The 14,001-nt window shown below is 39.5% G+C and overlaps 1 non-coding gene across 1 annotated transcript; it reads right to left on the bottom strand.

The window, feature by feature from the left end:
• Positions 1-2,395: 2,395 nt before the first annotated feature.
• On the bottom strand, positions 2,396-2,501 carry LOC145573304 (small nucleolar RNA R71). Its single transcript, XR_014097353.1, has one exon. It is a non-coding gene; the product is annotated as a small nucleolar RNA R71 (small nucleolar RNA).
• Between the last annotated feature and the right edge of the window lie 11,500 nt (positions 2,502-14,001).

Raw genomic sequence — 14,001 nt, 5'->3', positions numbered from 1 at the left:
ACATGACACGAATGAATGCATCAATTGAAAAGGTTGCTGGATAAACTGGCTGAGAAGGGCATGTTGAATTCGTACTTCATGAAGTCAAAATTCATGTATACTCGGACAGAGAAAAAATCCAAGAAGAAAAAGCAAAACAACAAGGAAGATGATGGAAATAGCACTGACTCTGATTTTGTGATGCATGCCGGGGGGTGAAGGACAAGCCCTTCCCGGAAGTGAAGGTCTGCGAAGCAGACCGAAGCGAGATAAGAGCCCCTCACAATGACCCTATGGTGTTCATCATGAAGGTAGCTAACCTGAAGGTCGTGATGAACATCATTTATGGCGCTCAAAAGAATAAGATTTAGGTTCATTTTCTCTATTGTCTTTCATCATTTTCATATAATTCTCTTAGTTTTATTTGATTTTTCATTTTTATAATTCACTTTGGTTCTCGATTAGTTTTTACGAGTTTTTCATATTTTTAGTTGATAAGTCATAGTTTTAGTTTTAGTTTTACTTTGTTATGCTTTCTCTCTTTGTTTTATTTGTGTTTTGTAGGCGAATAATCAAGTCAATTTGCATATTTTGGGACTGCCTTGTTCGCGGGCATCATCTCGAGTGCACTGATGATGGGGATGCTCGGGAGCGCGGAGTTTGATCAAGCAAGCGAAGGAGCCAAGGCCTCGTGCACCACACAGGGGTGCGTGCCGCAGACCCAGCTGTGCGTGCACATGGCCTGTGCGGCCCCCTTCGCTCGATTTTCTTATTTATAGCTTTTGACTTTTTTTTTATGACGACTTAACTTTGTACTAGAGATAGAATTTTTCCAGAAATAGTAGAGAGAGAAAGTAGAGAGAGAAGCTTAAGATTTACTTGTTTGTACTTGAATTTGATCTTAGATTTCAATTTGATCTTGAAATTCCTTCTTCAATTCAATGAATGTTTGTAAGATTTCTTTCCTTTAATTTACTTTTAATGCAATTCTTTCTAGTTTCTTGAATTTTGATTGAGATTACATTCCTTGCTCTAGAATTTGTTGATTGATTGATTTTCTTTTGATTAAGCTTTAAATGAATATGAATTTGATTGAATTTGTTTTGTTTCTTAATTTCACCATGTTTAGTGAGTAGATTAATTGCTAGGGAGAAGGGGAAGCATGCTTGATTGATGATTTTTTCTAGTTGATGATGCTAAATTGATTTGAATGTTGCAATTAAATTGGTTGACATAGTTGTGCATGTGATTAATTAGACTAGGAGTGATCAACCTATAAGATTAATCTAGATTGCATTGCAAATTTCAATGACATGAACCCTTGATTTGAGAATTGCTTTAATTGATTGAATTTGATTGTGATTTTCCTAGTTAGCCATTCATAGTGAACCCTAGCTTGGCTTATAGGAGATAGCTCTTGAATTCCTTTGGTTACAACTATTGTTTGTCCTTTGTAATGTTTGAATTGATTGAGTGATCCTTCAATTAGCATAATCATTGAGCTTGCATGTGGAACCTATATCCCTAGTATTTAGTAGATTGAATTTCTCGATTTATCTAGCTTCCTCGATACCTTAGTTTCCAACCCTATCTTTCTACAATCTTCAAAGTAGCTTGACCTAGGCTATTGCTTGCACCTACTCATTCCTTTGGGTTTGACCCTTGACTTACCATATACTCATATTAGGTTGGTCGAGTGTTTACAAAATTTGTTTGGCTCTAGGAAAGGGTAGAAAATAACCTACATTTTCCTCTTGTCAAAAATGGCGCCGTTGCCGGGGAATGATATTGGTGCGTTGTTATAGTTGTTGAGTTTATTTGAAAATACAAAAAGATTTTCTTTTAGGCTACATTTGTAGCCGTGCTATTAACCATTTCTTTTGAGATTTTATGCATAGAGCACGTGGTCATTTACTAGTGCCATTTGATCCGGAAATTGAGAGAACTATTGCAAGATTGAGGGGTGCTAGACGATCTTTGAGCCCTAGCATTTCAAGTGAAGAAGAAGCACAACAAGAAGAACAAGTAGGAATGGGAGAAAATTCAAGAGTGGCATTGAAAGAATTGGGGATTCCCGGTGCATATAGGTTTGAGAGTGGGATTGCTCCACCTACAACACCGGCAAATGATTTTGAAATAAGACCGGCAATGATCAATTTGATAGAGAGGCGACAATTTAGTGGGGCCAAGCATGAAAGCCAACTAAACAATCTCATGGAGTTCGAGAAATATTGAAATACTATCAAGGTGAACGGAATTTCCCAAGAATTCATCCGCCTCAAGCTCTTTCCTTTTTCTCTCATAGGGCGTGCTTTGGAATGGCTAGACAAGGAGGTTAAGCCGAATTCTCTAAGGACATGGGACGAGGTTACCAAGGAATTTCTATCCCGTTTTTATCCTCAAAAGAAAACGGTGGAGGCTAGAGCTTTGATTCAAGGTTTCAAGCAAAATCCAAGTGAGAGCCTCTATGAAGCATGGGAGAGATACAAAGAGTATTAAAGAGAATGTCCTCATCATGGAATTCCAACCTATCAAATCATTCAAATCTTCTATGGAGGCCTTAGCCCTCTAGGAAAATCATGTTTAGATGGAGGAGCCGGAGGTCCTATCATGAACTAAACGGAAGAGGAAGTGGTGGACATAATTGAAGACGTAGTGAGGTATTATAGAGATTAGCAAGATGGAGAAAGAGAGTCAACTAGCAAGAGTAGCTCTTCGGTGTACTCGGTTGATCATCTAAATGCAATCAACAATATATTCTCACTAATGACAAACTTGGGGAAGGAGATGTCCGCTATCAAGGCAAAGTTGGAAAGTGCTACCTACCGAGTTTTAAGTCTTCCCCCCCAATCTAAGGGGAGAGGTATGTCTTCTAACTCCCAACCCCTTCCTTCTTCTACTAACATGCCTAGTGGATGCTTGTTTTGTGATGATTGTAGGTTGTATGATCATGATGTTTCTAACTCCCAACCCCTTCCTTCTTCTACTAACATGCCTAGTGGAAAGTGCTACCTACCGAGTTTTAAGTCTTCCTCCCCAATCTAAGGGGAGAGGTATGTCTTCTAACTCCCAACCCCTTCCTTCTTCTATTAACATGCCTAGTGGATGCTTTTTTTGTGATGATTGTGGGTCGTATGATCATGATGTTTCTAGGGAACCAAGGTTCTCGAGGTAACTATAATAATCAAGGTTATAGTAGCCAAAATCAAAACCAAAATTATGGTAATCAAAACCAAGGTTATGGGAACCATAATCAAGGTAGTGGTAACCATAATCAAGGTTATGGTCAAAATCAAAATAGGGGTAATTGGAACACTCAAGGTAGAGGCAATTTTCAAAACAATGCTCAAAGAGGCCCTCTACCTGGATCCGCTCCAAAGACTCAAGGTGATAATTCCTATTCACAATCCTCTTCCTCAAGGTCTAATTTGGAGGAAATCATTGAAAATCAAACAAAGTTGTTGAACACTTACATGGCCGTAAGTGACAAGAAATTTAATGAAATGATGACTCATAATAAGATGCTTGAAAACTAAATTTCTCAACTTGCTAATGCTTTGAAAGACCATGCTAGTCCTTCTTCTTTACCTTCCCAAGGCTTAGATCCCAAGATACCGGTCAATGCTATTGTCACAAGGAGTAGTAAGGTTCTTGAGGAGAGTTTTCCTAGGAAGAGTGAGACCAAAGAGGGCATAAAAGAGGTTTTGGTTGAAGATGAGAGAGATAGTGCATCTTTGAGTGAGGTTGAGATTGAGAAGCCCAGTGAGGTGAGAGTGGAGAAAGAAATTGTGAAACCCGAGCTTCCTTATCCACAAAAATTCACGAGACACAAGTTAGATGAACAATTTGGAAGATTCATTGACATTCTCAAGCAACTTCACCTTTCTCTACCATTTACCGAATTTGTCACCCAAATGCCCAATTACGCAAAATTCCTCAAAGACATTTTGAGTGGTAGGAGGACTTGTGATGCTGTGGAGACGATGAACTTGACCGAGAATTGTAGTGTAATCATAATGAACAAGATGCCACCTAAGCTAAAAGACCCCGGAAACTTTTCCATCCCTTGTGCCATTTATAAAATGCAAATTGAGAATGCCTTGTGTGACCTAGGAGCTAGTGTTAGCCTTATGCCATATTCGGTGTACCAATTACTTGAGCTAGGGGAACTCTTACCTACTAACATCACTTTGCAATTGGCCGATGCGTCAATTAAGTTTCCGAAGGGTAAGGTAGAGGATGTTCCTTTGAGGGTTGGGAAATTTGTTATTCCGGTGGATTTTGTGGTGCTTGAGGTGGACGAAGATGCTAATATTCCTATCATTATAGGGAGACCATTCCTTGCTACTTCGAGTGCTTTGATAGATGTGAAAAGTGCAAAAATTTCACTTAAAGTAGGGGATGAGGTGATAGAATTTGACTTGAATGATAGCATGAAGTATCCAAGTTCTTCTTTAGAAAATTGCATGTTGATTGATTCTCTTGATCATGTTGTGACTTCAATGCATGAGCACGATACTCTTGAGAATGTTTTGTTGAATAAGGAAAAGGTAGGTGCTCCTAGCAAGGAGATGGCTTTGTATGAAGATGTGCTCAATGGAAGCTTTGAGGATGTTGAAGAGAAAATGTGTTTGAGCATTTCTAGCCAATAAGCGTTGCAAGGGGCAACATCGAAGGAAGGTAAAGGTGTTCCAATGGTTGAGCTCAAACCTCTTCCATCACACCTTAGGTATGAATTTTTGGGACCCAACTCCACTTTTCCCGTGATTGTTAGCTCTTATTTGAGTGAGAATCAAGCTCAAAAGTTGTGTGGTGTTTTGAGGAAGCACCGAAGTGCTTTGGTTTATACCATTGATGACCTCAAAGGTATAAGCCCCGCTTTATGTACACATCACATAACTCTTGAGGAGGGTGCTTTACCTTCTATTGAGAGGCAACGAAAGCTACACCCCCAAATGGGAGAAGCAGTGAAGAAGGAGATCACCAAACTTTTGGATGCGGGAATCATATTCCCCATTTCTAGTTCTAGGTGGGTCTCTCCCATTCACGTTGTCCCAAAGAAGGGAGGTATGACCGTCGTTGAGAATGAGAAAGGTGAGCTCATTCCGACGAGGATAGTCACGGGATGGAGGATGTGTATAGACTATAGAAGTCTAAACACATCTACAAAGAAAGATCATTTGCCCCTCCCTTTTATTGATCAAATGCTAGAGAGACTAACAAGGCACAAGTTCTATTGTTTTCTTGATGGTTATTCGGGATTTTTCCAAAATCCCTATCCACCCGGATGACCAAGAGAAAACAACCTTCACTTGTCCATATGGTACATTTGCTTATAGGAGAATGCCGTTCGGCCTTTGCAATGCTCCCGCGAAATTTCAAAGATGCATGATGAGTATATTTGGAGATATGTTGGAAGAGGAGATGGAGGCTTTTATGGATGACTTCTCCGTATGAAGTGTTTCATTTGAGGCATGCCTTGAAAACCTTGAAAAATGTCTTGCAAGGTGTGAGAAGGTGAACTTGGTCTTGAATTGGGAGAAATGTCACTTCATGCTGGAGGAAGGCATAGTCCTTGGCCACAAGATCTCTCACAAGGGGATAGAGGTGGATAAAGCTAAAATTGAAGTCATTGAAAAGCTTCCACCTCCGGGGAATGTAAAGGGAGTGAGATCTTTCTTAGGGCATGTCGGGTTTTAAAGAAGATTCATCAAGGATTTCTCGCTCATTGCAACGCCCCTCAATGATCTTCTTCAATAAGATGCCGAGTTTGTATTTGATGATAAGTGTTTGGAGGCATTCAATAAGTTGAAGAAAGCTCTAATCTCTACTCCTATTGTTCAAACTCCAAGATGGGATTTACCATTTGAGTTGATGTGTAATGTAAGTGATTCGGCAATAGGAGGTGTCTTGGGTCAAAGAGTGGACAAGAAACTTCATGTGATCTATTATATGTCTAAGATTCTAAATGGAGCTCAACGGAATTACACTACAACGGAGAAGGAATTCTTGGCTATAGTTCATGCTTTTGAGAAGTTCCGTTGTTATCTATTAGGTTCCAAGACTATTGTCTTCACGGATCATGCGGCTCTCAAGTATCTTTTTGCCAAGAAAGAGTCCAAGCCAAGGTCTATCCGGTGGGTTCTTGAGCTCCAAACCTTTGACATTGAAATTAGGGATAAAAGAGGAGCGAAAAATGTTGTGGCGGACCATCTTTCTCGTTTAGAAGATTCTCAAACTCATGATGATGGTTCTCTAATTGAGGATAGGATGCTTGATGACTTCTTGTATGCTATTGAAGCAAAGGAGCTCCCATGGTTTGCTGATTTAGTGAACTTTCTTGCATGTGGGGAGTTTCCTCCTTCCTTTTCTAAGAATCAAAGAAAGAAGCTCAAGAGAGAGTCAAGGCATTATGTGTGGGATGATTCCATCTTATACAAGCGAGGGGTCGATGGCTTACTTAGACGTTGTGTGCCAAATGAAGAGGTGCCTAGTGTTTTGAAAATGTGCCATTCGGATCCAAGCGGGGGCCATATGGGTGTCTCTAAGACCGCCACTAAGGTCCTTCAATGCGGTCTATGGTGGCCACATCTCTTTAAGGACTGATGGGGCTTTGTAAAGACATGCGACCGATGTCAAAGAGTTGGGAACATCTCCAAGAGAAATGAAATGCCTCAACAACCCATACTCGAGTAGGAGGTGTTTGATGTGTGGGGTATTGATTTTATGTGGCCATTTCCCTTGTCTTTCGGAAATCAATATATCCTTGTGGCGGTCGATTACGTGTCTTAGTGGGTCGATGCCATTGCCTCCCCAACTAACGACCACAAGGTGGTTATGAAGTTGTTTAAGAAGATAATCTTTCCAAGATTTGGGGTACCAAAGGTGGTGATAAGCGATAACGGTTCTCATTTTATTCACCATGCCTTTCAACAGATGTTGAGGAAGCATGGAGTCCATCAAAGATTTGGCCTCCCATATCATCCCCCAACGAGCGGTCAAGTGAAAGTCTATAATCGTCAAATCAAGCTCATCCTTGAAAAGACGGTTGCGAGAAATCGAAAGGATTGGTCGGAAAATTTGGATGATGCTCTTTGGGCCTACCGAACGTCTTTCAAGACCCCCATAGGTACCACTCCATACCGCCTAGTCTATGGCAAGTCATGCCATCTCCAAGTTGAAATTGAACATCGTGCTTTGTGGGCAATCAAGAAGATAAATTTTGACTTGGAAAGTGCGGGGGAGAAAAGGTGGTTAGATCTTCATGAGCTAGAGGAGCTTCGGCTTGATGCCTATGATTGTGCTAGTGTGTACAAGTCTCGCTCCAAGGAAACACATGACAAGCTTATTGAGAAGAAAGATATTTGTGTTGGCGATAAGGTTCTTCTCTACAATTCAAAAATGAAGTTGTTTCCCGGAAAGCTCATGTCAAGATGGAGGGGGTCCCTATTTGGTCAAGAATGTTTTTCCAAGTGGTGTTGTAGAGGTCTCAATGATGGATTCTTCTTCTCCGTTTAAGGTCAATGGCCATCATCTCAAGAAGTATTTCGATGGTGCTTTTGTTGGCCTTTTTCACTCATTGCTTCTCCGATAACCACCGTAATTGGTGGAGGACGTCGAGCTATGACGTTAAACAAGCGCTACCTGGGAGGTAACCCGGTTTTCTAACTTTTTTCTTTTGATTTTACGATTTTCTATATTTCTTTTATCCTTGAGAACTTTTCTTATTTCTCTTTATTTTTGTTTGTTCTCTTGACTTTAGGTACCATGAGATTGGATCGAAGAAAATTTCCAACAATTTTGGTGTTACTTCAAGATTTCATGAGGTTTGGTTAAGCTTAGGTGAAGGAGTTCGTTGGGGTAATATGTTATCGTGTTTGCATTTTCATTGATTTTTATATTCACGTTCGAGTAAAATTTGGATTATTTTTTTGAGAAACTTTTGAGTACTTGATCATGACACTTGATAGCGCCGGTGAGAATGCAAACACGAAAGCATATTCAAGGGTATTTTTCTTTCTCTTCCCTAGCCTTTTGCTAAAATCTTGCCGGAATTTGAACAAAGTTCGATCATCCAATGGTGTGCGCGCACCCCCTACCTGCGCGCACGCACCACAAGGGTCAGCAAATTTTTAGCATTTGGTCGAGAAATTCAGCCCTCCCCGAGCTACATGTGGTGCGCACGCACCATGATACCGCGCGCACGCACCACAGGGGTTAGGGGTTTCAAGGGAAAAACTCCCCCTGGCATGCTCCAGCTGGTGCGCACGCACCAGTCAGGTGCGTTCACGCCCCCTTTTTTACCCCAAAACGCACCCCTTATTTCTCCTTTCTCTCTCCCCGATTTTGCCCCAATTTTTCCCAACTCCATTCACTCATCAATCCCTATTATTTCTCTTGCAAAATCAAACCAATTTCACCTTTTTTCTTTTCATTTTAACATCAAATTACAATTAAACACATCACATTTTCGAATTTTAACCAAAAAAATTTCAGATTTTCGAACCCAATTTCGAAAATTTTGGGTTATTTTTCGAAATTTTGAAGCTTTGTGTTGAGGTTTGGAACTTGTATTTGGGTGTTCTATTTGTTCTTAAATCTTCATTTTGGGCAATTTGCAAGTAATTGAAGGCTTTATTGAGGTATAATTTCTTATTTTCTAGTCATCTTCTTCCTCATTGTTCAAGCTTGAAACCCTTGTTTTTGCTTTCATGGTAGAACTCCATTGTTAGTTCTTTTCACTTGTAATTTGTGTTGAATGATGTCATTGAGTGTTGAATTGAAGCTTTTTCATGATGAATTTGTATAATTTGATTGAATACTTGAATCACCATTGTTGGTCATTTTCTCTCTCTTGGGTATTCTTTATGATGGTTTTATTGCTTTGATAATTCAATGTTTGAGATAATTTTGCTCAATTTGATTCATGATGTGGTCTCTTATGTTCAATTTTTCCTTTAATCCATGCCTACTTGCTTCAAATTCATGATTCTATATTAATGGCATTGTTCATATGTAGCCATCTCTTGCTTCTATTTTGAGATAATTGCATTTGTGCTTGATTCTTGAGCAATTACTTATGCTTATTATTGAAATATGATAAATGTAAAGATTTTCTCATGAGTTGTTTTCCTTCTTGTAGATGGCTCCAATCCGTCAAAAGAAGCGGCAAGATCAAGTTCAAGCAAATCTAGGCATGTTGTTCCACCTCCTCCTGAGGTAGAAGAAACTTACGGCATTGACTTTTTTAAAGAATCACATTGGGATCGTTTCAAGCGTCTATCCAAGAGGAAGCTAAGACCAACAAGATTCTACGATCAAGCAACAACCAAGTTTCTCGGAATAGATGAGGACGTTCGGCTTCTTGCAAAGGGCCTTGATCTTTTAGAGTTTTTTTGGATTTGAGAGCCTCTACTTATGATAGGGTGACCTATGAATTTCTTTCTTCTCTTGAAGTAGTTCGAGAACCGGGTGAAAATTCATCAAGGATTTTGACTTTCCAACTTTTCAATAATGATCACACATTGACGGATTCTCAACTATGTTCATACTTCAAGTTTCCATGGGCCGAGGACGCGGATCATTGTATCTATCCGGCACATTGTAGAATGGCAAGTGACCATGGATATAATGAGCAACGTTGGTGGAGAAGTATCTCGGAGGAAGGAAAGTATGAGCCTTAAAATTCCAAGACCGCTTCCATGATTCATCCGGCTATGCGGTATTTCAACCGTCTCGTCACTTACGCTCTTTGCTCCAAAGACTCTTTGGGAGGTATCTCTCGAGAAGGGCTTTGTTGGTTGTGGATAGCCGGCCAAAATGACTTTGAGATTGAGCTAGTGGATTTCACGGAGCATTTAATCAATCGATTTTTGGATATCCGTGATGGAGTTAGCCTATCGGGGAGCATCCAATTGGGAGGGATGATTTCTATCCTAGCTCTTTGCATCAATGACGACTATAAGACTTTGTTAAATGAGCTTCCCCCAATTATTGATCCTCGAGAAAAATCTTCTTCTCATTTCCTCAACATCTCCGCCCTTGTGAACCAAAAGTTCCTCGATTGTACTAGAAAGGATGATGTTTTCATTTGGAAAGTTTCCCGGATTAAAGAATGGTTCTTAATCCCATGCAAAGGGCAACTACCCGACCAAAAGAGAAAGATTCCTTGTCTTGGAGGCCTCCAGTGCGAGATATTGATCCTTCTATTCGACGAAGGACGAACCATACAAGAGGCCGCTCAACCAATGCCTTCTCATCGAATGTTCAAACTCTTCCCCCGGTTGAACCGGGAGGTACGCCTATTCCTTCCCCCTCTCCTCCTCCTTCTACTTTTAATTTGTCAACCATTCATGCTAGGCTTGATTCTATTGGTAATGTGTTATATTCTATGCCTTCGATGCAAAACCCTTACCTTGGTTATGACTATCATACAAATCAATTGTACGATTTACATGTTCGGAGGGGGGAGATCGAGCCCTATGTGAATTACCCGTATCTCCCAGTTCAACAAGGACCTATCCCTCAATGGGAGCCTTTTGATCCTACGGTTGGTCCTCGGCCTTGCTACCCTTATTGGGAGGGCCCTTATGTTCACCCTAATTCTATCATAGGCACCACCCCGGCCACTTACGACTATAGGCGGCCCGGTGGTTGTGATTATACATATGATCCGGCTAATCCTACGCCCTTTCCGGACCCCGAGACTTTTGGTAGGTGGGGTAGGTCGGGTGAGTCGGTCATAGATGATTGGTCTCATTATTTTGAGGTTGATAGAGCTAGGAGGGAAGGTAGGTTAAGGGGTAAGGCTCCCATGGACGTGAGCAAGATGGCTAGCTATAGTCATATGATGGAGACCGGTGAGGGGAGTTCTCATTCTACTCCTTACCATAGTGAGGAGTGATACTGCCATGGCTCCCCCTCCCTTCTTATGTGCTTTATATGATGTTTCTCTGTTGCCTATATGTCTTTAGGTTTACAGTTAGGGGGGTAGTCCATTTTAAGCTTGGGGGTGCTTTATGTCGTTTGTTTCTGTGCTTCACCGTTTCCCCCCTTGCTTTTGTAGTTCATTCCTGGTCTCATATGCTTCTGGTATTGATCTCTGTGTCTTTTGGTTTTATGATGCTGTATTTCTGCTGATTTCTCTGCCCGGTTATTAGTTTTTGTTGCTTGTTTCGCTGATCGCTGTCTGCTGTGTTTCTTTGTGTCTCTGTTATGATGATTCCTAATGATGATTGTTGGATATCTTGTGTCCTGATACTGCTTCAGTCTGATGATTCTGCTTCCTATACTCATTTGATCCTATTCCTGTTGCTTTTATTACTTGCTTTTTCTTTATTTTCATGTATTTTATTTTCTCTTTTCTTCTTTTCTTTTGTATTGAAGTTACTAGCAATTTTCTTTGTATATAGTTTTTTTTTCCTCACCTTGCTCTATTGCTTATGCTTTGGATTTCAACGATTCATAAAGGTGCTCTTTCGCCTTGTTTAATGTACCACAGCTTTGGTGCCCAGTGAGATCTTTCTATTTCTCTTCTTTTTTGTATTCTTGGTTTCTTAGTCTAAGATTAGTTCTAGGAGAAGTTGAATGGTTCGAGGTTGTTTGCTTTTTAACACCCTAGTGTGTTTGGGAGCATTGGCGTTGTGGCCGAATGTTCACTTGTTTGTTGATTGGGATTTACGTGTGTTAGCATTACTTCCTTGTTACTTTCTACTTCTCATTTACTTTTCTATTTTTCACTTCATTTCCCTTTTCTTCTTTTTCTTTTTCTTTTGGTTTTCTTCTTCCTTCATGTTCTTTTTTTCTCTTTTTCTTATTCTTTTCTTTTCTTTTTATCCCTTGCTCTAATTATTTTGTTTTTAGTCCTTTTTTTTCCTTAAAAAAAAATAAATATATAAAAAAAAGAAACACTTGTTTTTATAAATATGAATAAAATGTTTTTGAGGCATTGCTTTTCTTTCTTCATCTTTTTGCTTTTACTTTGGACTTAGTACTACTTGAACTTGCACATTGGCTATTTTTCTTCCTAAATACAATGGTTTGCACGATTTGAGAGTATCTTTGGTTGACTCTAGGATAGGGTATACTAAGGTAGCGATTTAGACCTTTTGGGGCCTTAAAGCCGGATTCTTTTGGTTTGTGGTAAGACGGAGTTGCTTCCTTTGGTGGATTTGACAACTTCAGTAAGTTTTTGCTACAACCGTGTGAGGATTTTTCTTTTGCAAGCCTTCATCATTTTTGATTGTGCGATGTGGATCCTTAACCTTTACTATTCTTGAATCTTGACTCATAATTCTCAAACACGAGACCGAACCAACTAGGAAGGACAAGGCCATTTTTCGGGGTGGTAATTTTTCATTTCTAGGATTTTCTTCTTTCTTTTTAGTTCATTGGGTTTACAATTTCCATCTTGCTAACCATTTGAGCCTTTCCCCTTCTTTTCAAGCCACATCTTTAGAACTTTGAGCCTTTTGTGTCTTTTTGTCCCATTTTTTTTATTTTTGTGAAGCATATGGTCATGTTTTTGGAGTTTGTGGTCTAAAACGTTGGATATTAGTTTTATTTGTAAGCAAGCTCGTCTTTTGTATATATTGTGAATAATGGCGAATGAATAAATGAAAAAGCCGTCCAAAGTTAAAAGAGGCGAGGACAATTGCTTTGATAAAATGAAAATTACAGAAAAAAAAAGTGAAAATGAGAAAATTTAAAAAAAACGAAAAAAAAACAGTTTGGTGTGATTCTTTTCCTTTTTCAAGCATTGAGGACAATGCTTCCTTTTAGCTTGGGGAGAAGCGTTTACGCTTTTTGTATATATGCTTGTGGATATAGCTTTGAATAAGCTTGGGGGTATTAGTTTGTTTTTGTTTGGTGACTTCTTGGTTTTGGTGTCGAGGTTTGGCCAATCTTTGCTTCATAACCTAGGTGTACCACCAAATTCTAAATTTTAAGCCTACCCCTAACCTTTTGCCCTTACGTTACAACCTTTGGGAAAGTCCTTTCGACCTAGTGGTTGAGTCATATACCGAGGGAGGGCATTATGAGTTAAATCCTAAGGAAAAGGTATGCAAGGTCAAGATGTTGAGAACCCTCAAATTCTATTCTTTTCCGGTTCCTTCGAGGAACCATAGAGACGCTTACTAATGGAAGATTTGAAGCCATTAGGGAGAACGCGGTTAGATTGGTTGGGATGAAAGTGAATTGCGCCGCATTAGTTCTCTACGCTTAGCATGCCCTATGTTTCAATCAACCCTTGATATCTTAGAAAGTGCTTACCATTGTTGTTTTAGAAAGTTTGATATCCTTCGTGCTTTGATCATGTGCAAAAGTCCATTGTATAAGAATTTCTTTTCTTTTCAAGGTTTTAAACTTTCTCTTTTCTTTTCTTATGCTTTGCCTCCCTTTTAATAAAAAAAGTTATAGGTTAACCTCTTTGGAAACATTTACGATAGCATCACTCGTCCTCTAGGGCGATCTAGGATTTAAATGGCTTGTCTTTAGTTGCTAAAATTGACCGTGATTCCTACGAAAGTGAGTTAGTGTATATTCCCATCTTCTCTAGTTTTCTTGTTTCTTTCTTTGCTTGAATAGTGTCATCATTTTCCCTTGGGTTTGATTTTGTTCTGCTCGAGGACGAGCAAAAGTTTAGCTTGGGGGAATTTGATGAGCGTCGTTTAAGGCGCTCAAAAGAATAAGATTTAGGTGTATTTTCTTTATTTTCTTTCATCATTTTCATATAATTTTCTTAGTTTTATTTGATTTTCCATTTTTATAATTCACTTTGGTTCTCGATTAGTTTTTACGAGTTTTTCATATTTTTAGTTGATAATTCATAGTTTTAGTTTTAGTTTTATTTTGTTATGCTTTCTCTCTTTGTTTTATTTGTGTTTTGTAGGTGAATAATCAAGTCAATTGCTAATTTTGGGTCTGCCTTGCTCGCGGGCATCATCTCGAGTGCACTAATGATCGGGATGCTCGAGAGCGCGGAGTTTGATCAAGCAAAGCGAAGGAGCCAAGGCCTCGTGC

The sequence above is a fragment of the Chenopodium album genome, chromosome 12 (assembly GCF_948465745.1).
Source record: "Chenopodium album chromosome 12, dcCheAlbu1.1, whole genome shotgun sequence".
Lineage (NCBI taxonomy): Eukaryota > Viridiplantae > Streptophyta > Magnoliopsida > Caryophyllales > Amaranthaceae > Chenopodium > Chenopodium album.
The sequence above is the reverse complement of the archived record's forward strand: the minus strand, read 5'-3'. Positions and strand labels throughout refer to the sequence as shown.